The following is a 25,264-nucleotide window of genomic DNA, read 5'->3' as shown; positions in this document are numbered from 1 at the left end:
TTTTTATTTGAATTGTTTTATTTTTTGACAGTGGAGTTGGGGGGAACTGGGGTTGACAAGCTGAAGGGCTGGGGTGATGGTTTGGGCGGAGTGTGGCCCAGGGCGTGGTTTCGGAATTGCGGCAGGTCCTCTCTTCTTTCCTTGCATTTGTTCTATATGCAGAAAAGGAGCAAAGGGTACCTGGATAATGACATAGTTTGAAAATGAATTGAAATGGTAATCTGTTGTTTTGGGAAGATAACTCTCAGGGGTGGACCAAAAGCATTAGAGCAACCAGAATGCACTTCTCCACTACCAGAAGCTTCAGAAAATGAGAGCAAAGTTCATGACCCACAAGGTGGCTGCCGACTCTGACGTTCCTTTCTTGGCATTTATCGCTGTAGGGTTTTATTTATTTATTTTTTCCCCTAAGGAGGGTGGGCAAAGCATTGCTCTTGGTAGTAATGCAACATTTTAACCAAAGACTTGAGATACATTCTACCTCTTCTGCATAAAGAATGGCAGACTATTATTTTTACCTCATTCCATTCAAATATTCCATCTCTTGAAGAAGGGTCTTAATGAGGAACAGGCTGAATACTACTCACGCATTTCTTCCTCTGTCTCAGAAGTGCACATTAACCGGAGTCATGAAGTAGGGGAATAGGAGGAGAAAGAGGAGAGATGGGCATGAGGGAAAGAATAGAACTAGGTGATAAAATGAAGAAAGGAAGAAATATACTTTGAGCTCTATAGCGTGTTATATTAGTTAAGGCAATTAAATAACAACTAAGCAACTAGGGTAATTGGTTAGGGTGATAAGCTGCAACAGACAATCCCAGCATTTCAGTGGCTCAACAAAAAAGGTTTCTTTCTTGTTTGGGCAAAGTCCAATGCCAGTTGAGCAGCTCTCCTGGTCAGCTGTCTTCAAAGAAGTAATTCAGGCATCTAAGATTCTTCCATGAGTTGGGTTCAACAACCTTGGAGTTTTTCACTTCCAGTTCTATCCATAGGGAAGAGAGAGAGAGAGCTTGGGTAGTTATGCAATATGTTTTATTGCCTTGCCTAAAAATGCCATACATCACTTCTGCTTATATTTTGTCAGACATGGTTCCATCTTAAACTCAGAGGAAACTGGGAAATACAGTCTTCCTGTGGACCAGGAAGACAAAATTGGATTGACTGAGCATCTAACACACATGGTTCTCAGTATTATCTCCTGAAACACACATGATTCTCAGTATTATCTCCTGATTTTTTGCTTCTTTCCTTGCTAGGGTCTTTCTGTAGGAACAAACTCAGAAAAGGAGATAGCCTCTTACATTTCATTTACTTGTTTATCCCATCCTTCTAAAAATTTTAAAGGTGTTAACTGGTTTAACCTTCTTTCTTGGGAGATATATTATCAGGATGACAAACTAATAAAGCCCAAATCCACTTCTGGGTGGCAAATGTTCCATATAAATGAACAACAACAACAAAGAGAAATGTAAAAAATTGATATAAACAGCAACTTCCTAAAGTACAGTGCTTTCTGCTTGTCTTGGCATCACTTTCAGTTAATTTAAGCTATGTCCTATATTGCTGTGTTTAAATATTTCTAATTAGCCAGAAATTTCTCATGATATTTAGATCATTACAAGTCTAATTGAAACATCCTTTTTCTCCAAAGACTGGCATTTTCTCTTTCTTTAAGCAGCTTTATTGATACATAATTTCCATACCACAGAGTTCATCCATTGTAAGCCTACAGTTTAGTGATTTTTATTAAATTTCTAGGGTTGTCCAAATATCACCATATTCACATTTTAGAACATTTCCAACACTCCCCAAATTTCTCTTATGTCCTTTTTGCAGTTAATCCCTGCTCCTCCCCATAGTCCTAGACAGCTGCTGGTCTGCTTTTGTCTCTATAAACCTGCCTTTTCTGGGCATTTTGTATAAATGGAATCATATAACACGTAGTCATCTGTGTCTGGCTTCTTAAAAAAATAACAGCATATCTATAGCAAACTTTTTCTTTCCCTTTTGCGTTAGTTTCCAGAAGGAAATAAGATGAAAGCTGAGCATGAAGGTGGAAAACGCCTTCCAAAGTTGAATCTGGCACCTTCTGGCTTCAGAGACTTACTTGCCGAACAGAGAACTGAGGGAGTTATCTGATCAGGGTATCAGGGCCTGCTTTTTGTGTTCTATCCCTACTTTATCTTACCTTTAAATTCCATATATTCCATCTGATCAGCCATGGACAGTCATCATAAGACAAGTTCTCAAATTCTTTCTCCTGGGAATACAGTGATTCTTCTCCAGGACACAGATGCCAGCAGATTTTCTAAACCTGATAAAAGACGTCCTATTCAGAGCCACCAAAAGCAGCATCGAGAGGAAATGCACACAGCAAAGACGCGTTCCCGACTTGGATCACAGAATAGAAAGAATGCAACCGGTTGAAATCAATATTGAGGTAAAAAGCCAAGATTGGATTTTGAAAAATCCATTTTGAGTTCTCATGATAAATCTTTAACATACTAAGGAAGTTAGTTTTGGTGAAAGCATCAGAGAAAGAATACATAGTGCCCACTAGTTGCACAGGGGTTGAATAGAAACAAAGCAAAACAAAACACAAGCTCTTCAAACTCATCTAAGTCCTTTAATGCTGAGGTGTATAGATGTGTACCCAGGGTAATGTAGAGTCACAAAGTGTATTTGATACATTTTCTTGAAGTTAATTGTTGATTTGGAGTAAAAACTTGAATTGAAAGCAAAGTGATATATGATGCAGAAGAATGCAAATAAACATGAATCTTATTTAATAGATAAATCTTATTCCTACGTTTTAAGAAAAAACATAAGAATTCAAAGACCTATCATTTTTATTGTGTATCTTCTCTATTCCATTCCCACCATTATTGGCACTTGGGTAGAAAAGTTTGAGAAGACTATACAGCTAAATTAGGAGATAAAACTAATTGGGTGACTAGAACTTCTAAACCCCTCTTCTCACGTACATATCAGAGTTCATAGTTCAGCCTGTTATAGAATCTCAAGTTGTTTCTGTAACCTCAAGTTGTGTGGATCCTGTCTCTTACACAGTTTTTCACTGGAAGAGTACAAGAAATAAGATCGATTTGCAGCCTGAGCGTGAGAGGGAAGGACTTTGCACTCACTCCTGAGCTCCCGCTGGCATTTCAGTAGCTGTCATAGGGTGTAATTGCTCAAGTTGCAACACAAAAACTTTTTTTCTCTTGAAGGGACATAGTGAGTTGAACTTTTAAGTTTGGATCTAAGTTCATGAATTTTTCCAGTTAATTCTTTTTTAGAACGCCTGTTCTGTGAAAAGTCGGTCAGGTTAACATACTGAATGACATCATCTGTTTCTTTTTTCCTGTTCATCTGCCTCAAAATATTGTTCGTTCAGGGAAATGGCTGTTTCCAAGGGTTTGTGTGACTGTCTTTTTAGTGGCAAGAAGAACATGAAGAAGGACCATCTTCCAGTGTGAGGAGAAGACAACTGGACATGGTAGAGGGCAGTGATCACAAGACAAAAAGCCTTTTCCTTGTGGCTTTCTTGGCTGGCCCTTCTGTCAGTAACTGACACAGCTCCATGACAAGGGTTTCCAAGAAGCAGAAACAATTTTCTAATCAGGGTCTCTGCCTTTCTCCCTTTCTTACTTTTCTCTTTTCCGGTACTTCGCCTTTCCCCATAATATCTATGATATACTTATCATTACTCATTCCAAATCTTACAACCCCTGCTTTCCAAATCCTGCCAGAATACCACACCGTAAACTCTTCTCAGGCGGTTATCACCAAACATTTGTTAGAGACTGTGCCAATCAAAGTCTTTGGTTGAATCGGGGATATGCTGCGTTTGATTCACCTGCCAGGGATATTTCAAAATAAGCAGCAAGGAAATTTCCAATTTAGAACTGACTTTAAAACTGCAAAAGAGCAACAGAGTTGGCAGTCATCATGGTGGATTGAACTCCAGGGTGACCTGGAGCACGGCTAAAGAAAACAGGTCTGCTTTCTGGGAATTTCTGGAGGACATCACTCATTCCTGTGGTTCCAGTTCCATGAGGCTGGCAGTACCTAAGAGGCATGCAGTTCTGAAAACAGGTGTGAACTTCTTGTTGATCTCGTGGGTGTTTGCTCAAGTGAAAGTCTGTAAAATGGTTTGTCGTCTTTAACCTTGTCTGACTGTGACTCTGCCCTACGATTTCCTAGCCCCTCCTTTATCCCATCCCTTTTGAGCTGTGTGCTGTATGAATGAATACAGTGACCTCATATTGATTAAATATGAGTATAGTATGAATGCAAATAGTGAACACAAATTAATGAATATCAGTTTCCCCCTTTCTTCCAATCTTTCTCTCTCAAAGGCTAATTCCTTTGTGTGCGGCCATTTTCTTAATCTTTCTGGAAAGAAGGGCATATATCACGTGAAAGTTGTGAGGAAATCGTGAGTTTTGTGTATATGCCTGATTATTTAGGTATATGTAGAGCTCCCCCAGTCACTTTGAACTTGAAGCCTTACTAGTTTACCTGTGATAAGATTAATTTTTTCCTTCTTTGACATACAAAAATATACTGACCTTAAAACAATGAAGTGCCACAATGTAGTCATTTGTGTCTGAGAACGGCTTTTACAGTCTTGTCCACTTCCCACAGACTCTGTTATCTTTGAATCATAGAGATGCACAATAATATAAGAGCTGCAAGAAAATAACATCACAAGGATGTTACATATCTCCAAATCATACCGCTGAAAGCTACTAGTATTTACTAAATATTCCTTCTCTTGCACTTGCTCTGCCTCGCACCTGTTTTTTGCTTTTTGCCTTCGCTTCTCTGCCTTGGGTTTCCAAGCAGACTCAATGCCAGTGTTTTGGCAAAGTCAACAGGGTGTGGGTGGTTCTTGCTTAATTTAGGCATTAAAATTTGTTACACTAGACTTCTGGTTTTCTTCTCTTTTTCTCTGTCTTCCCTGTCTGTGGTACCAGAATAAGTGACATCATCTTTAGGCCTGCTTCATCTAGAAATCCCAGAGCTGACTTGTTTAGCTTATCCCTTTAACTCAGAAACACTTACCTCAGGTCAACCAGGAAGGCTGACTTCTTCATTATTAAGTCTCTGCGAAGGAAACTGTAGAACCTCTCTGGTATCCGTTCCAAGATTTGGATCACCATTGCTGTCAGCCTGATCATACCACTTCTCTTAGTAGAGTTTTAGTGAAGATGGAAAAAATCACAAAGCAGAATCTTGTATCCAATAATGTATTATTCTTTATCCAACTATCAGCATCACACCTGAGACTTTGTATTTCTTTATGGAATGATTATGGTGTACTTCAACTTGTACCAAAACCTGAATTTTAAAAGATAACACATAATTTTGTTTCTCTTTGGAATGTTTTATATTTCTTGTGACATATAAAATACCTCACATGTAAGTTTATTCATAGTATCAATAATAGGCAGATTTGACTGTGATAGTAGGATGCTTCCTAAACATTGAATATTACGAAGAGCAAAAGGACTCTGGAGCCAAATAGGGTGGGTTCAACCCTTTCTATACCACTAATGAGTTTTGTGTCTCTGGACAATTTACTTTAACCCTCAGTTTCCTCAATTGTAAAGTGGGCATAATTATAGTATCTGCGTCTTTGAGTAAGAACAGAAGCTAGAACGTAACATGTGCTAAATGTGTGGTGATGGTGATGGTCTTGGTGATGATGAGGATGACTAGTGCTAGCAGAGTATTACAACTGGAAAGATGATCTTTTGAGAACTGTTTTTGTTCAAGAATGGATACCTATGTATTCTTAAAACCATTCTTGGTAGCTTAATAGATGCCTGTAAAATGAGCATCCTACTTCCTTCAGTCTATTACTCAGGGCAAAAATAAACTCTTTTCAAGGCCATCAAAGTTGCATTGGATTCTGCATCAATAGCATTACTAGTACTGTTGATGAGAACATCACATTGGGTTTTTTTTTCCCCTCAGTGCATTATGATAAACAAATACTTCATGTTAACCCAGAACTAATGAAAATATTTTGGTTTCATGGGTTCTTCTGTTTTTGTCTGGGAGACTCTGATATCATTTTAATAAAAGCTTAATAGTATTCTCAAATGAAAATATTATCTTTAAAATGCACAGATATGATTCAATGATATCATGTTTGTGACTTTAATATCTTCTAATATCAATTTTGTATAATCTAAACAGGAACTAAAATAAAAGAAAGTCAGAGAAATAAGAGTTTTTGCAGCAAGGGTACAGATTTCTGGCTAAGAACATTACTGTCTGTCTGTCTTCCTTGGCACATTCCTGGCATGGATTTAAAAGTCATCAAGTTTATTCAGACCATTGTGAGAAAGGAGGGCTAGTTCACCAAGAGGAGAAGAGAGTCATCCTCTTCTTAGGAGATCTTGTATTTTGGTTTCAACCAGTTTGTTGAAGCATAGCATAAGTCAGTATGTTAAGAGATTTCACATGTGGACCTTTGGGTAATTGAAATTACACATATTCCATACACATACACAAAGGCTGGTGGTTCAGGCCTTATCAGATCTACACATGATGCCCAGAGAAGTAGAGAATTAATGACCATTTAGCAGTTAGAACTACAGTACCATCCATCCCCAAATTCTGAGAATGTCCTTTGAGCACAGGTTAAAAGAGAGAAAAACAGAAGAAGGAACGTCTCCTTCAGTGGCTTTAGCTAAGACCACTTTTTCTGTGATTTGAAACTGATCCCTGGGCTCTGACATGCAAATCTATCACCTTTTGGTCTGCGTCTCTTACGTACAGTGGGCTCCTGGTATGGAAAAGTCCACTCAGGAAGGTATTTGAACATTTGTAATCCATCTGGATTTTAGAAAGGATAAAGGGATTGGGATCAAGCACCCAATTAAAGAGTAGATAGAACTGAGATTGAAGCATTATATTATGAATAAGTGGCTTCCCAAGGAGAGTGCTTTGTCTCATAAAAGGAAGAAGCAGAGGAAATAGCAAAGGAGATGGAAAAAACAAAGAAGTTAAAAACACACCTCACGAAGTATATAGATATAAGCAAAGTTGATAGAGTTACTGAATTCTAGAAAAGGTTGATAAATAAAGGAGTAAAATTTCTCTATCTTAACAGCCTAAAAATGAGCAAACACCTTGCCAATTTAGGAATGATCTATGGTGATCTATTTTTACAAATACTCTTAGGAATCGATACAGAGATACAAGCTGGAAAAATATAAACTACAACTCTTTGTTTTGTTGTCATTCTAAAAGGAAGAAAAATAGCTGGAGTGAATTTGTTCTTTTATCCCTAATAATCTGAAAGAATAAATATTATTTTCTCTGTAAAGCAGGGAATTTCAGACAAAATGAAGGTTTTCATGAAATCCAATTTGGCCAGGCTTTGGTTGGAGTCAGAAGAATTTCATGAAGGAAGGTGAATGTGTATCAGTAAATATTACATGTTGTCACTCTTTGTTCACTTATTAGATGAACATTTACTGAGAGTTAACTGGGTTCCAAGTGTTGATGTCAGTTTTAGGGATTTGTACTATGGATTTCCAAGGAAAATGCAGAAGGAATCCTCATAGACTAGGCACACTCCCATTTTCCCCTCATTTTCTGTTTTTCTTAGAGAAATTGAAACTCAGATGTATGTACCTTTAAAATCAGATGAGTTTCTCATAGATTTTATTCAGCAATGGTTCGTTTCAGTATTCCATTCAACATAATGGTTTCTTTTTTTCACAATGTATGTATGTTCCTAGTGCTGAGGCCCTGAACACTGGGTCTCCTTAGTCACGTCTTTTTCCTTATTTTCCTTTTTTTGTTTTGGCTTGTCCTCCTGCATCTGACCACCTGCTTAGAGCCATACAAAATGTCAACAGCTGATGTTTCAGGCGCTGTAATTTTGACTATAAATGGTGTTTCTGTTTTTTCTTCTACAGTTTGAAAATGTCTTTTTATACTCTGATCCATTTTATTTGTCTAATTGCCGCAGTAAGGTTTACAAGGTGACAAGTTCACTAAGTATTAGTGTTAGGCACAGTTTATATTTAGGAACAGTTTATATTTTGAAAATTAGGAAGGATCACTTTATCAATGAGGTGTAGTACGTGTAGTAACCATTTGGCAAGTTAACATTACCACCCAAACCCTTTATTCCTGTTTGATAACAAGATAAATGCAGCAGTGAATATACTTCTTTTTTGTTGCTTTTCATTATATAGTATATATATATAGTGCAGCAGGTTTCACTCATACATTAGTTAGGAGAAGATTATAATTTGAATTGTAGAATTTCTGGAACAGTTAACCACAAAGTGCAAGTCTGATTCAGAGCATCTCAACAGAGTTTTTCTCAGTTTTAGAATCAATTTTGGGAAGAAAACTTAGACACCAGGGGATGTTGCTTCTGAAAGAAACGGAGTAATTTTCTGGCTGTTCTATTGATTAAGTGACTAAAATCACAAGGCTTTCTAACTGGATGTTTATTAGAAGTTAGAGAAATAAATCTTAAAGGGGATGTTTACATTTGCCTTCTGAAAATGAAGTTGTTTCAGAGTAAATCTGATTATATAATGTTTGTATACAAAACAATTTTGCTGTCATCCCCAAAGCCTTGTGAAAGCAAGAGGTATATGGTGCTTAGTTATAGTAATCTAAGTCTTCCTGAATGGCTGACATTATATTGCAATAGGAAAATGTTAAAAGGCATGTGTTCCAAAAGAGAGACAAAACGTGATAGAGATCATATCCCCTGAAGCAAAGTCTTTGAACGGTGATGAGCTCGGGATCCTCCCAGTAGGCCTGTCGGGGGCATATATTTAAATATTAACATATTACAAATGGGGAAGCCAAGGCCTGTGGAAGGTGGGTGCATTGCATAAGGTCTCAGGGTGATTAGTGGCAGGCACGAGTCTTCAAAAATTTCATTTTCTGATTCTTAATCAAATGAACACTTATTTGTCACCTAAGTTGTAGTCTTTTCATGATGCTACGAGACATGATTTTCTTCAGAATTAGTTTTAAAAAATGCGGGGGTGGGGAACCACTGCAAAGATACCAAATTAGGAAGGATATTGTGACCTAAACTCTTGGTTGTTGGGTGAACAGCATTATGAATAGAGTGAAGTTTAGTTCTGAAGTCTAGGAGATGACAGAGAAATGAAATTCATGTTACCCACAAGTGTGGGCAGGATAAAATCCAAAATAATAAACAGAGGGCTATTCCTCTGTTCTTAAGAAAATAAAAAGTGAGAAAATTAGAAATGTTCAAGGTGGAGAGAAGAAGGCCCGTCTATTTCCTCTGAGTGGTTTTCCTGTGACAGTCTGTCAGGAAGCCCTTTTCCTTCCAAGGAGAAGGAACTACCCCGCTGACCGAAAGGAGAATGCCCCCAGGAGTGGGGTGGTGAGAGCAGCAGAGACAGAAAACAGGAAAGGAGCTGAAGCAGCAGATGTCAACAACATAATGTGTGCAGAGTAGGCAAAGACCAAGAGAAAGGACACGCATCAGTATTTGTAACGGAGTAACATAAGAGAAATGTGTTTTATCGCTGTAGAAAAATTCTGTATCTTTCTGATCTCACAAAGAAACAGAAAACACAGTAGAAGGTGAATAAGGACAATATGGTGAAGCCGTTGGCCTAGGGGATGGCTAGAGAAGGCTTGCCATCTCCTTATAAGAAGAAATTCATGGTTGAAATTAAAGTCATATTGTATACCTGTCAGTAGTTGGAATGTTTAACTTAACTGTTTGATTCACTGATTGTTATTGACAAGCAAACTCCCTATTTGATAAAGGAACCAATTAAAAAAAACTTGCTGATTATCAGAAATAGAAAAGCTAGGTGTTCTATTACCTTAATGACTAGGTAAGTGCCCAGGTACTTATCCATGGCTGAGTTTATCCATACCCCTACATACCTGGTAGAATGAGAATCTCATGATTGACATCTCAAAGGCAAGAAAATGGAACGCTAAGTGAAGACACAACCCCATTCTTTCCCCTCTACAAATTTTCCCTGAATGCTTTTCTTCCTTTGTTACAGCAAAAATGGATGCTGCTAAGCCCATATACAAGGACATTTGCAATAACAAATTTTAAACCTTTGCTATTGTTATATTAAGTGGTCGACTTTACAGATGGCTGCTAGTTACAGTAAAAATTATAGCCAAGATTGTTTTCTGCATGCCAGGCTCTGAGATGATCAGTTTGCTTGCATGATCTTGTTTAATCTTCACCATGGTCTTATAAGGTGTTATTATCCTCATTTTAGAAATGAGACTTAATCATGTGAAACGCTTTGCCTGGCCTCACATTCAGTATATCTGACCTCGATGCTGTGCTCCTCACGACAGCACGTATTGCCTCTCCTGCTCAGATGCTGAAATGCTGATGCTGAAATGAACGCAATCAGCACTCCAGGACAAGGGCTAATGGTCTTCACGAAAGACGCTGCATCTAGTCACTAATAAATCCTATTTCTTTAGCGTGTCTTTCTGTAACCTTGACCTTTCCAGAGTCAGGCTTCCTCACCTCAGCTTTATAGGCATGTTAGTGTCCCATTCTTATTCATAACTAGTCTCTAAGGCACTGCTTAATTCTGTGACCAGAAGGTACGTGGCATTGAGGGATGCATAGAGGGTGAATTAGGAATTATCACAGACATAGGGATGACTAAGAAGAGGGTAGTGTTGGAATGCCACAACTGCTAATTGCTGAGCCATCCTCCATATGCCTGATGCCTAGTTGGTATTCCTTGTCTTTTGTCTCTTTCCATTAGACCCTAGTGCTCTAGTCTCAGCAAACAGATTGTGGTTACCCGACTTCCCCAAGCTCTCTTATACCTCCGTTTCTGCATCCATGCTTTACCTTATGCACTGTGTACCATTTCTGTCTGTATCTCCATAGCCAACTGCTTCTCATCCTTCATGACAGCTCAGGGGTCACCTCTCATGTGAAGCCTTCCCTTCCTCAGGCATGTCTAGGTTTGTTCATCTCTAAAGTTCCAGAGCACCCTGAATGCACAACTTTCAGAAGTCTTATCACATTTGTGTTGCTTTCTTTGCTTACATGTGTACCTCCTGAACCAATCTTTGGATTCCTCACAGTTTGGGAAAATGTCCTATTCGTCATTGTATCTTCACTGTCTAGCCAGTGCCAGACATATAGTTGGCATTAATGCACATTTATGGAATTAATAATTATAAGCCTAATGACTTGAAACTTTGGATGACAAGAGAAATCTCCATGTATGATTACAGATTTCTTAGTAAGAGGAAAATTGTTCCATATTTACAAAGAAGGAAATCTCAGCAGATCCAATTAGAATACCACAGATTACCATGTTAAGGATATTTGTCCAGGTCCTAAAGAGAAATATGTTTTTAGAAACCCTTACTAAATACTACTGTGTTAGAAGGCTAACATTTAAAATGAGGAAATGTGATTTCAAATTGATCTGATTCTTCTTTTGATTGTTCAAAGAAACATCGGAAGCACAAATTGCTTTTGGGCAGTATTGTTCTGTACATGTCAAATTGTGTAGGTTTTATGTCTCACCCACCCTGGATAGAAATCTATACTCTTTCCTGTGTTATTTTCATAGGCCTCTTTAAGCTTCAAACTGATCCTAAAGAGAATGAGGAACATTACTCAGAGCAGAAAAACAAAACAAAAACAAACAGCAACAGCATGGGTGGCAGCGTTACCTGGTGGGAAGAAAAGAACTTTCGGGTTCAGTTATACCTGCTCTGCTACTCATTAGCCCTTGTCCCTGAGGCAATTTCCCTGAGCCATCATTATTAGTAGTAATAGCTATAACATCATTTGATGAAGAAGAAAAATAACTGAACGGAAGCCTTGCTCCCAACCATGTGATTTTCATCCCAGCATTTAAACAGGCACCAAAACCCACTGTCACTCCTGTGGCCCTCATGTCTCACAGCTTGGATTGCTCGTTGATCATTTGAACTTGTAACAATAGAAACATCAGTTACCCCAGGCCTCCTGGGTACTTGCCTAACCTTTCTGATTTTTCAAAGGAAATTGCTTCTTTTGTAAAATATTTCACAGGAGACAGGACAGGAATCAGTGTTTGAAGAAGCTGAGTGTGCCCGAGATAACTTCCAGGGTTTTAATGTAGCAGCTGGTATAGAATCTTGTGTGAAATGAATTCAGGGCTTTTTCTCTCACTCCAAGTAAGGTCATATTATTAAGAGTGAGGATCCTCATCTACCAAAGTCACAGGGATCAAGGGTTCAGTTTAATGCCTGAGAGGTTAAGCTGTCCCTGGTAAAGCTGAGTGGTACAAGTGCCACGCTTTTATGTTTGCCCATGAAGAGATATATACAGAAGAAACAAAAACAACAAAAATGGGCCAGTGTTTAATGAGCATTTATTTGGGGGCACGTAATATTTTCAGTTGTTACATATATTCTGTAATCCCACAATAATTATATGCAGTAGGCAGAACCATGTATATAATTTGTGGAGCCTAGTGCAAAATGAAAATGTGAACCCCTTGTTAAAAAAGCAGGAAAGAAGCTTTCCCTTTTCTTTAACACTCTGACTCTCTCTACCTGTGATGGTGTTTTTCTTTTCTTTTTTTTAAATTTGCCATCTGATGTGCTCCCTGAAGCATGAGGATACTCATGGGGTGAGTGCAGACCCTCACAGGCACACAAGACTCCACCCCATGGCTCAGCACAAAGGGCAGAAAGTAGCAGCAGTTGTTTCCTGGGTGGAGGTAGAAAAGAGGGTGGCCAAACACTCATCCTGGGGGCCAAGACCATGCATGAACGAAGGCTCCCTTTGAACATCACTTAAAAAAAAATTCAAAGATAAAATCTTTTTTTATTTTTTGAATTTTATTTATTTTTTTATACAGCAGGTTCTTATTAGTCATCAGTTTTATAGACATCAGTGTACACATGTCAATCCCAATCTCCCAATTCATCACACCACCACCCCCACCCCCCGCCGCTTTCCCCCCTTGGTGTCCAAACGTTTGTTCTCTGCGTCTGTGTCTCAATTTCTGCTCTGCAAACCGGTTCATCTGTACCATTTTTCTAGGTTCCACATATATGTGTTAATATACGATATTTGTTTTTCTCTTTCTGACTTACTTCGCTCTGTATGGCAGTCTCTAGGTCCATCCACGTCTCAACAAATGACCCAATTTCATTCTTTTTATGGCTGAGTAATATTCCACTGTATATATGTACCACATCTTCTATATCCATTCGTCTGTTGATGGGCATTTAGGTTGCTTCCATGATCTGGCTATTGTAAATAGTGCTGCAATGAACATTGGGGTGCATGTGTCTTTTTGAATTATGGTTTTCTCTGGGTATATGCCCAGTAGTGGGATTGCTGGATCACATGGTAATTCTATTTTTAGTTTTTAAAGGAACCTCCATACTGTTCTCCAGAGTGGCTGTATCAATTTACATTCCCACCAACAGTGCAAGAGGGTTCCCCTTTCTCCACACCCTCCAGCATTTGTTGTTTGTAGATTTTCTGATGATGCCCATTCTAACTGGTGTGAGGTGATACCTCATTGTAGTTTTGATTTGCATTTCTCGAATGATTAGTGATGTTGAGCAGCTATTCATGTGCTTCACGGCGATCTGTATGTCTTCTTTGGAGAAATGTCTATTTAGGTCTTCTGCCCATTTTTGGATTGGGTTGTTTGTTTTTCTAATATTGAGCTGCATGAGCTGTTTATATATTTTGGAGATGAATCCTTTGTCCGTTGATTCGTTTACAAATACTTTCTCCCATTCTGAGGGTTGTCTTTTCGTCTTGTTTATGGTTTCCTTTGCTGTGCAAAAGCTTTGAAGTTTCATTAGGTCCCGTTTGTTTATTTTTGTTTTTACTTCCATTTCTGTAGGAGGTGGGTCAAAAAGGATCTTGCTGTGATTTATGTCAAAGAGCGTTCTTCCTATGTTTTCCTCTAAGAGTTTTATGGTGTCCGGTCTTACATTTAGGTCTTGAAAACATTTTGAGTTTATTTTTGTGTATGGTGTTAGGGAGTGTTCTAATTTCATTCTTTTACATGTAGCTGTCCAGTTTTCCCAGCACAACTTATTGAAGAGGCTGTCTTTTCTCCATTGTATATCCTTGCCTCCTTTGTCATAGATTAGTTGACCATACGTGCGTGGGTTTATCTCTGGGCTTTCTATCTTGTTCCATTGATCTATGTTTCTGTTCTTGTGCCAGTACCATATTGTCTTGATTACTGTAGCTTTGTAGTATAGTCTGAAGTCAGGGAGCCTGATTCCTCCAGCTCCGTTTTTTTCCCTCAAGACTGTTTTGGCTATTCGGGGTCTTTTGTGTCTCCACACAAATTTTAAGATGATTTGTTCTAGTTCCATAAAAAATGCCATTGGTAATTTGATAGGGATTGCATTGAATGTGTAGATTGCTTTGGGTAGTATAGTCATTTTCACAATATTGATTCTTCCAATCCAAGAACATGGTATATCTCTCCACCTGTTGGTATCATCTTTAATTTCTTTCATCAGTGTCTTATAGTTTTCTGCATACAGGTCTTTTGTCTCTCTAGGTAGGTTTATTCCTAGGTATTTTATTCTTTTTTGTTGCAATGGTAAATGGGAGTGTTTCCATAATTTCTCTTTCAGATTTTTCATCATTGGTGTATAGGGATGCGAGAGATTTCTGTGCATTAATTTTGTATCCTGCAGCTTTACCAAATTCATTGATTAGCTCCAGTAGTTTTCTGGTGGCATTTTTAGGATTCTCTATGTATAGTATCATGTCATCTGCAAACAGTGACAGTTTTACTTCTTCTTTTCCAATTTGTATTCCTTTTATTTCTTTTTCTTCTCTGATTGCCGTGGCTAGGACTTCCAGAACTATGTTGAATAATAGTGGTGAGAGTGGACATCCTTGTCTCATTCCTGATCTTCGAGGAAATGCTTTCAGTTTTTCACCGTTGAGAATGATGTTTGCTCTGGGTTTGTCGTATAAGGCCTTTATTATGTTGAGGTAGGTTCCCTCTATGCCCACTTTCTGGAGAGTTTTCATCATAAATGGGTGTTGAATTTTGTCAAAAGCTTTTTCTGCATCTATTGAGATGATCATATGGTTTTTATTCTTCAATTTGTTAATATGGTGTATCACATTGATTGATTTGCGTATGTTGAAGAATCCTTGCATCCCTGGGATATATCCCACTTGATCATGGTGTATGATCCTTTTAATGTGTTGTTGGATTCTGTTTGCTAGTATTTTGTTGAGGATTTTTGCATCTATGTTCATCAGTGATATTGGTCTGTAATTTTCTTTTTTTGTAGTATCTTTGTCTGGTTTTGGTATCAGGGTGATGGTGGCCTCATAGAATGAGTTTGGGAGTGTTCCTTCCTCTGCAATTTTTTGGAAGAGTTTGAGAAGGATGGGTGTTAGCTCTTCTCTTAATGTTTGATAGAATTCACCTGTGAAGCCATCTGGTCCTGGACTTTTGTCTGTTGGAAGATTTTTAATCACAGTTTCAGTCTCATTGCTTGTGATTGGTCTGTTCATATTTTCTAGTCCTTCCTGGTTCAGTCCTGGAAGGTTATACCTTTCTAAGAATCTGTCCATTTCTTCCAGGTTGTCCATTTTATTGGCATAGAGTTGCTTGTAGTAGTCTCTTAGGATGCTTTGTATTTCTGCGGTGTCTGTTGTAACTTCTCCTTTTTCATTTCTAAATTTATTGGTTTGAGTCCTCTCCTCTTTTTCTTGATGAGTCTGGCTAATGGTTTATCAATTTTGTTTATCTTCTCAAAGAACCAGCTTTTAGTTTTATTGATCTTTGCTATTGTTTTCTTTGTTTCTATTTCATTTATTTCTGCTCTGATCTTTATGATTTCTTTCCTTCTGCTAACTTTGGGTTTTGTTTGTTCTTTTTTCTCTAGTTCCTTTAGGTGTAAGGTTAGATTGTTTATTTGAGATTTGTCTTGTTTCTTGAGGTAGGCTTTTATAGCTATAAACTTTCCTCTTAGAACTGCTTTTGCTGCATCCCATAGGTTTTGGATCATCGTGTTTTCATTGTCATTTATCTCTAGGTATTTTTTGATTTCCTCTTTGATTTCTTCAGTGATCTCTTGGTTATTTAGTAACGTATTGTTTAACCTCCATGTGTTTGTGTTTTTTAGGTGTTTTCCCTTCAATTGATTTCTAATCTCCTAGCGTTGTGGTCAGAAAAGATGCTTGATATGATTTCAGTTTTCTTAAATTTACTGAGGCTTGATTTGTGACCCAAGATGTGATCTATCCTGGAGAATGTTCCACGTGCACTTCAGAAGAAAGAGCAATCTGCTGTTTTTGGGTGGAATGTCCTATAAATATTAATTAAATCTACCTCGTGTATTGTGTCATTTAAAGCTTCTGTTTTCTTATTTATTTTCACTTTGGATGATCTGTCCATTGGTGTAAGTGAGGTGTTAAAATCCCCCACTATTACTGTGTTACTGTCGATTTCCTCTTTTATAGTTGTTAGCAGTTGCCTTATGTATTGAGGTGCTCCTATGTTGGGTGCATATATATTTATAATTGCTATATCTTCTTCTTGGATTGATCCCTTGATCATTATGTAGTGTCCTTCCTTGTCTCTTATAACATTCTTTATTTTAAAGTCTATTTTATCGGATATGAGTATTGCTACTCCAGCTTTCTTTTGATTTCCATTTGCATGGAATATCTTTTTCCATCCCCTCACTTTCAGTCTGTATGTGTCCCTAGGTCTGAAGTGAGTCTCTTGTAGACAGCCTATATATGGTTCTTGTTTTTGTATCCATTCAGCAAGCCTGTGTCTTTTGGTTGGAGCATTTAATCCATTCACGTTTAAGGTAATTATTGATATATGTGTTCCTATGACCATTTTCTTAATTGTTTTGAGTTTGTTTTTGTAGGTCTTTTTCTTCTCTTGTGTTTGCCACTTAGAGAAGTTCCTTTAGCATTTGTTGTAGAGCTGGTTTGGTGGTACTGAATTCTCTTAGCTTTTGCTTGTCTGTAAAGCTTTTGATTTCTCCATCGAATCTGAATGAGATCCTTGCCGGGTAGAGTAATCTTGGTTGTAGGTTCTTCCCTTTCATCACTTTAAGTATATCATACCACTTCCTTCTAGCTTGTAGAGTTTCTGCTGAGAAAACAGCTGTTACCTTATGGGAGTTCCCTTGTATGTTATTTGTCGTTTTTCCCTTGCTGCTTTCAAGAATGTTTCTTTGTCTTTAATTTTTGCCAATTTGATTACTATGTGTCTCGGCGTGTTTCTCTTTGGGTTTATCCTGTATGGGACTCTCTGCACTTCCTGGACTTGGGTGGCTGTTTCCTTTCCCATGTTAGGGAAGTTTTCGACTATAATCTCTTCAAAGATTTTCTCGAGTCCTTTCTCTCTGTCTTCTTCTTCTGGGACCCCTCTAATGCGAATGTTGTTGTCCCAGAGGTCTCTTAGGCTGTCTTCATTTCTTTTCATTCTTTTTTCTTTAGTCTGTTCTGCAGCAGTGAATTCCACCATTCTGCCTTCCAGGACACTTATCCGTTCTTCTGCCTCAGTTATTCTGCTATTGATTCCTTCTAGTGTAGTTTTCATTTCAGTTATTGTATTGTTCATCTCTGTTTGTTTGTTCCTTAATTCTTCTAGGTCTTTGTTAAACATTTCTTGCATCTTCTCGATCTTTGCCTCCATTCTTTTTCTGAAGTCCTGGATCATCTTCACTATCATTATTCTGAATTCTTTTTCTGGAAGGTTGCCTATCTCCACTTCATTTAGTTGTTTTTCTGGGGTTTTATCTTGTTCCTTCATCTGGTATATAGCTCTCTGCCTTTTCATCTTGTCTATCTTTCTGTGAATGTGGTTTTTGTTCCACAGGCTGCAGGATTATAGTTCTTCTTGCTTCTGCTGTCTGCCCTCCCCTATCTTATTTTTGAGCCTCTGATATTTCTTAACTCGTATCTTTATTTCAGCTAGAAGATCTCCCTTCTCAGATTCTCACACTGAAGCTGCTTTTTGATGTTCAAAGATAAAATTCTTAAGAATTTTAAGACAGCGATTGCCAAGCATTGAGCGCCAAACCAACAGGGCTCTCTGTGAGTCTGCTGGTTGCATGCCTGTTAAGTTGGCCCTAGAAGTAGATAAAATTATTATTTGAATTTTACAGATGAGGAAACTTCAGTTATCTGAAAGAAGGTTTGTTTTTTTGGTGGCATAATTGTCCACCATTTAATTACTAAAACATAAACAACTTGTTCTAAATTTTAGTAGACTTTTAACAATGCATTTTGTAAGTCCTAATTGCTCCTGGATGTCTTTCCTCATGGCCAAGGACACATTATGATTCATATTAACTATCCTTTCCGGAGAGGTTTGCACAATGGCATACAAAGATGCATCACATTTTCCTGGCCAACAGAAACATGCTTTTTTTTGCAATGTCAGTGTTGAAGGGACTGAAGTTTTTGGCATAATTTTGTTAGTAAAAATCAGTTCTCCCTGAGTGCGTGTGATCGGTAATCACACATGCCCTGTTATGATGTCTTCACTTCCCTTTCCTAAGGATTATCTTCCTCTGGTGCCCAGTTGTGAGTGGAAGGTCAAACTACGAGTCCAGTTTTACTGAACTTCAGCCTTTAAAAGCGTAAATTACCATTTCATTGCTCTGGTGGAGCATCAGTAGCTAGGAAACAGAATTTGGAGTTTATCACACTAATGTACCCTTGCTGCAGAAATCCCTTGGACTAAATAAGAAGGAAAAAAGAGGAACATTGTAGAAATAATTGACTATTCACCATCTTTATAATGATGCTACCAGTGCCTTTGTTTCTAATTTGTTATTCTCTATTCACCTTTACCTAATCTAAGATGAATCAAGTAAATCCCCTTCAAAGGGCATGGATGATGAAAAAACTATTGGGTCCCATCAGAATATTTTAAAGGAAAAGCTTTGTCTTTTCCAACAAGTACCACAGAATCTTTGGAACAGAACAAGAGCAAATTGGTTTCGAGTTAATGAAGGCGAAACACTTGCTGTGGCTATTATGACTGCCATTCCTCAGGGCCACCAGGCCATGCCATTTTTCACTGTCTTTGTGGAAAGAATAATTTATGTAGGCTTCCACTGAGCAGCTGGCTTGCCTTGCCCCTGTCTTCCCTGTGTTTTGGGGCAGTGTGGTGGGAGCTGACATGCTGAGCTATCTGGCTATCTCAGCCTCAGGCCAGTTCTTACCCAAAACAAGTGTCGGGGAAAAGACAACATCCCTTCAGGGATGTAAGCTAGATTTCTTACAGCATTTGTACTCATGGAAGAGCATTTCCTCATACCTGCAGTATCCTTTGTTCTATGTAGCAATATACTTAGTTGTGTCTGATATTATTGTCACCACCTTTGAAGGCACATATTCACTCTCCTGGGAGTAATAATATCCTTCCACTCAAATTGTTTTGTACCAGGGAACTGGTTTACTTAGACCCTCTGTATCCAAGACTGATGGTTTATTGCACAATTACCTGCAGGCAGCAAGTGTTTATTGATGAGGATTTCATCAGTTTTTAATGTGACTATATGTTGGTTTCACTTTCCCTTCTAAATTACCACTTAATTTATTGTTCAATTATTATTGATCCAAGTGCTATCAGTGAGTAATTCTGTTGATGGCAAGTTCCATGTTTGGGAGGCAGGTTAACTTTCAAACTCACTCTCTTTTGGAGAGAATCTTGCTTCAACTAAAAATAATGAAACTCTTCCTTAAATATTTGTCTCACAAATGAGAGTCTTTGGCATTGAATAAACTTCACCTCTGAATATTTCCATCAAGACTTAGAAACATGGTGGTCTACTCTAAAAGGTCTAGACAGAGGTTGGCTAACTTTTTCTATAAATGGCCAGATAGTGAATATTTTAAGCTTGTGAGCCATATAGTCTCTGTCACAACAACTCAATTCTCTGTCACAACTCCATTTTGCCCGTGAAGTACAAAAGCTGCCATAGATGATACGTAAGCTAATGGGCAAGGCTGAGTACCAGTAAAAGTTTATTTACTAAAAGGAGCAACAGGCCAGATTTGGCCTGAGGGCCATAATTTGCCAATCCCTGGACCAGAACCAAAAGAGAGGTACATTTGTAGAAATTATGTTTGGGAAGTAGACTAAACTATCTGGAATTCCAAATGATAGGGCAAATGGAAGTTTGAAAAACTATTCATTTAAAGCAATTTTTATTCTAGATGCTGGTAATGCAGTGCTAAACAAGACCAATGCTGCCCAGTCTCACGAGGTTTTCATGCTGTTTGAGTTGTTTGTGAGCATGTAAATACCTGAGTGAGTTCAGATAGTGCCAAATGCAATGAATACAATTGTGTAGAATGAAGTGCATGCCTGGAAGTGGGAGGAAGTACACCTTTAGGTAGGACCATCCTGGAAGCCTTTCTGAGAAAATGATATTTGAGCTTTGGACATTTGAAACTTGAATGATGAGAAGGATTCAGTCTTGGGAAGGTTTAGGGAAAGAGCATCCTGTGCAGAGGCATTCACAGAAGTCAAGGGCTTATGAAAGGAATATAGTTGGCTTGAGGAACAGGAAGACATCATTGTGATTAAACTGTAGCAGGTGGGGCAGAGGGAAAAGGACTGTATGTCTCTATCTTAAACTGTCCCCATTAGACTGACCTATAATCACAATTTTGTGAGTTAAGGAACTCACCTTGTGATTCACAGTCATCCTTTGTTTGATTCTTGTTTATTCCCTTGGGGAGACGGAGTCACAGGTATATAGAGTAAGTGTTCATTGTTAGAGTATACTTTTTAAAAATTCTAATCCACAGTTATTAAATTAGAAGCAAGCCAGTGCTTCAGTTGAGAAATAGTTAAATCAACATTTGAACCATATTTAAGGAAATGATGAAACCAGGACGTTAGAGGTAAGACTTGTGGGGTTAAGAAACTGTGCATCAGACTCATAGGTCTAATTATTTGGGCAATACAGAGGATTTCACAATAGTCAATGATCTTTGCGTAATTGGGTAAAACAGCTCAACCATTGGTAGTTTCAGTACACATGCCTAGATGCTCCAAAATCACCAGCTGATTGGATACTGTAGACTGGAAAAAAACCTTATCCTACCCTAAAATAATCAAATCAGTTTGTTTCACAGAAAATAATGCATCTGCTCTTGTACTATATAGTAATTTTGTGAAACTTTGGAAAAAATTATTTTTAATCCATTATTGTTTGGGGCTGTGAAAACACTTATCTAAGGAGAATTGCTTGTATCTAAATAAAATGCCTTGAGTTAATTTGACTCAAAATCAAGTCCTTTGCCTCAGTTAAATAGAATTTGAGAAAATGGTTCTAAAAGAATTAAGGCCAGCTCAGGGAAGTTAATTAGAGTGTCTTGCCTTGGAAAACAAATTAGTTTTCTAGGCAACGGAGTTTGATAACAGTGCTTCAGATGAATGCTAAAGAATTCTACATTCTGATAAGAATTACTAGAAGAGACTAACACAATGAGCAGTAACCTATTACAATTTCAGACAGCCAGTGGGAGAAGTCATTCTGAATTAATGACAGAGTATATCATGGATTTTTTAAGAAATAAAATTGCTTTAAAAAACATGCAATAACTAGACCAAGATATGTGTGTGTATGTGTGTGTGTTGTATACCTTCATCCCAATAAATGATCTTAAAGAATACATAAGCCTGACTTATTACTGCCATTTCAGTTAACTGAAATTTTTCTTCCAAGTTACTTGTAGCATGCTTAAAATTATTTTATTTTTGTAAGAAGGCAAATAGGTTCAGAAAAATTGGTTTGATATCTTAATTTGCTTCACATACCTGTTTTTATGGATACTATAAAGGTACATGTTAACCTAGATTCTGCTGCAAATTCTAAATTTTTGTTTGATTCTGAATTAATAAGTTTTATTGAAGGTAGAAGTGTAAATGCAGCATCTCTGCTAACATAATATAGGATTTCCCAAAGTTAATTGGTCAGGAGAATGAAGCTAAGAGATTATATTTTGTAACATGGGATTTTTTTCCTACCTTGTCTTAACACAAAATAATAAAGGAATTAAAAAAAATTTTTTTAATTTAAATCAGGATTAATATACTCACTTTTTCCTGGTGTTTCATATGTGTGACTAGAATAATACACACGCCAGGGAGCAATAAAGAAAATTATTTAACAATAAAATATATTTGGAATTCCCATTTAATTTTTTTCCTTTTTCTACGAAGATATAATGTATTCCTTTAAGCGTACTGAATCTCTTCCCTGGGAGTTGGCAGCAGCAACTGTTATAAAGGGAACATTTTTGAAATATGGATCTTAATCACATCTAGTGCCATATCCATCAGAGTTTCCATTTTATATGGCACATTCAACTTCTTTCATCTGACAAAGATGAAATAATGCTACTTTAGCCATCTATGGGAGTTTTATTGAGTATCATCAAATGCTTAGCAAATATTTAAAACATTTCACATGTTTTTACAACCAGGAATCACATATTGAAGGGTGGTTCCTGGTTTGGGAACTTTAATGTAATGAAAAAGTGAGAAATATACATGACATGGAAGTAGAATAAGCTGATAACTTTACCAAGTTGCTTGATACTTTTTATAGAAAAGATAGTAGAAGTATTATTTTTCCTCTAAACCGTTTGTCATGGCAAGGGCATGTGACTTACTCTTGTGGCTAAAGCTGGTGATTAGGCTTAGCCTTTTGGTTTCCAAACTATAGCATGCAGATATCAGAAAACGGATAAAGCAAGCCACAATTCTCACTGCAAATGGATTGGACAATAACATGTTCAGTTATTTGCAATTTTAGCAGAGTTTTCATGGGTGAACATAAACATCTCTTCCTGCATTTCCTGAAAAGTCTTGTGGTTTGGAATGCTAACGTCTTCACAATTCACTTTCTCTTATGCTTTAGTAATAGTGAGCAAAAAATAATGTAATTATCATTCACATTTTACATTTGATTGTTTCATAAATAGTGGAACCATCACTTAAGTGGGTAAAATTGTTCTGTTTCATTCCTTGCTTTTGTTCAGAATTACATATGAAATTGTTTTTCTGCAGGGTAGCTTTCCACTTACCTTGGCCTTGAAATGAGAAATTCTTTAAAAAATGTGTGTGTGTGTGTGTGTGTATGTGTGTGTGTATATATATATATATTTTAGAAAATTGTTTTTAACTCAGAGGATACTTAGCTTTGGGTCCTGGATCAAAAACCGTTTCAGGTTTTCCAGTTGCATATAATTACACCTGTCAGACAGCTAATGAAGGCTGCTTCAAGAAGTCTACACAAGGCCTTGACACAATCAGCTGCTCTGTTGAGTTGTTCTTGCTGTGAATATACGATCCTTCCAGGTTCCAGGTGTTACTACTTAGCTGGATGTTTCACTTTATAAGGAGGCAGTCATTCGTGAAAAACAGCTGTAATTACACAGCATTCAGGCCTTTCATAATTAAACTAACAGCTGATTGTAACATGGTACATGGCATGAGAATTTGCAACTAGGCTAAGTAGGAGAGAGGCTATACCTTAGTCTTTGTTCCCCTTTTGCCATTGCTTTGCACGAGTCCTCCCCGTGCCTTGATGTCCATCAGTGGTCAATACCAGCCTACTTCCCCGAGAGAAAAGAGAGGAGGATGAGGGCATTAATGGATACACGAAAGCACCTAGACCAAAGGCAGGCACTACTGTAAGCAAAAGGCATCTCCTTGGACATTTTCCCCCAACTTTTGAAAACTAGTGGATCTCAGATGTGGTTTAAATAATGTGACGTTAAATGCTGGGATCAGAGAAGACTCAGTGTTCTTATCAGTGGCCCCGTGACTCAGAGATTTCAGTCCTTTAGAGGACTAATCTTGTTATGTAGAACTTTGAAAAGGAGCCCATGTATCAGTTGGAAAGTGTCGATTCTGTTGAATCTGCACCAGGCACTGTGTAAGGATGCAAGAGTTGTAGTCATCTCCAGGTCCTGATCACGTGGAATTTACAATTTAGTTTCATACACTGAAATAACTCCCTGGGGAAGAGATTAAAACGTTGCCCCTGAAGGTTTGTAACCAAGGGGTTGGAAATGGACTTCTGTGAGGCTGATCCGCCCCCAGCCCCCCCCCCCACCCCGTCCCTGAACCCCACGCTGTGGGAGAGCTGCTAAGCTAAAAATGGCTGTGTCTCTGCTCATTTCTCTGCTGTTCTCTTGTTTCTGTATTTTGGTAACTAAAATGGTTTATTTTAATACTCTTTAGCAAATTCTGCAATTAGTATACTATAAATCGTTCAGTGCTCCTGGTTATCTCGTTTTTCATTTTTTGCCTAAGACCTCATGCCTTTTGAGTGACCTCTCCCTTCAGTAACCCTTGGAGCTCCAGTCTCACTAGCCTATACATGTCAGGAAGCTTCCAAGATTTCTAGTCGTGCAAAGCTTACATAACAATCATTTTCATGGTTTCCTAGCACCATTTCTGTGGGGATCGTAGGGTGTCCATCTATCCTTTAGGTACAGCTAGATGGGCATTTCTTGGCCTGAACAGTTGGCTTTGTTCCCTTTGTTACGTAATCTAAAAATTTCGGGCGATTCTTTTCACTTACTGTTTTTCTTAGTGTACTTTAATAAGAAAAGCATCAAAGCAACTTGGTCAAGAGGAGGAATCTTGGGTCCGGAAAACTTATAGACATACTTGGAATGAGCATTTGAAAAAGACTGAAAGATTTTGAGTTATCAGGGTAAAAGAAAGCTATTTCAGGTGGTAGGGAGTGGCCTTCAAAATCTGTAAAAAAAAAAAAAATCCAAACATTAAAGACTTACTGTGTTTCAGGCACTGCGGCCAACACTTTATGTTCATTTTCTCGTTTAGTCCTCTTAACAACACTGCCAAGGAGGTATTATCATTCCTCTTTGAGGTGAGGAAACAAGTGTATTCAATAATATTCATCCAATATCTATTGAGTGCCCATATTTCTAAGTGCTGATAATGTCGCTCTGAACAAGACAGCTCGTATTTTAGAGAAGGGAGATAGGCAATTAGCAAGTCAACAGATAAATAGCATAATTTTCCTGGGGCAGTATGTCATGAAAAAAGTCAGATGAGGCAACGGCATTCCTTATGAGTCGGGGTAGGAGGGTGGTCAGGAAGGCCTCCCCAGCAGGGGCCGCCGATCTGAAGCCTGAATAAAGAGCAGGAGGCTGCCTTGTGGGCGTCCAGGGAGAAGGGTCCAGGCAGAGGGTCTTGGGAATTTGGGAACA

General features: G+C 38.0%; 1 protein-coding gene across 11 annotated transcripts in view; it reads left to right on the top strand.

The window, feature by feature from the left end:
- Positions 1 to 25,264, top strand: part of NRXN3 (neurexin 3) — a 1,618,670-nt gene that overhangs the window by 580,212 nt on the left and 1,013,194 nt on the right. The window lies entirely within an intron of this gene.

Source organism: Eschrichtius robustus, chromosome 1 (assembly GCF_028021215.1).
Source record: "Eschrichtius robustus isolate mEscRob2 chromosome 1, mEscRob2.pri, whole genome shotgun sequence".
NCBI classification, from domain to species: Eukaryota; Metazoa; Chordata; class Mammalia; order Artiodactyla; family Eschrichtiidae; genus Eschrichtius; species Eschrichtius robustus.
Note: the sequence above shows the minus strand (reverse complement) of the source record. Positions and strands in the feature narration are given on the sequence as shown.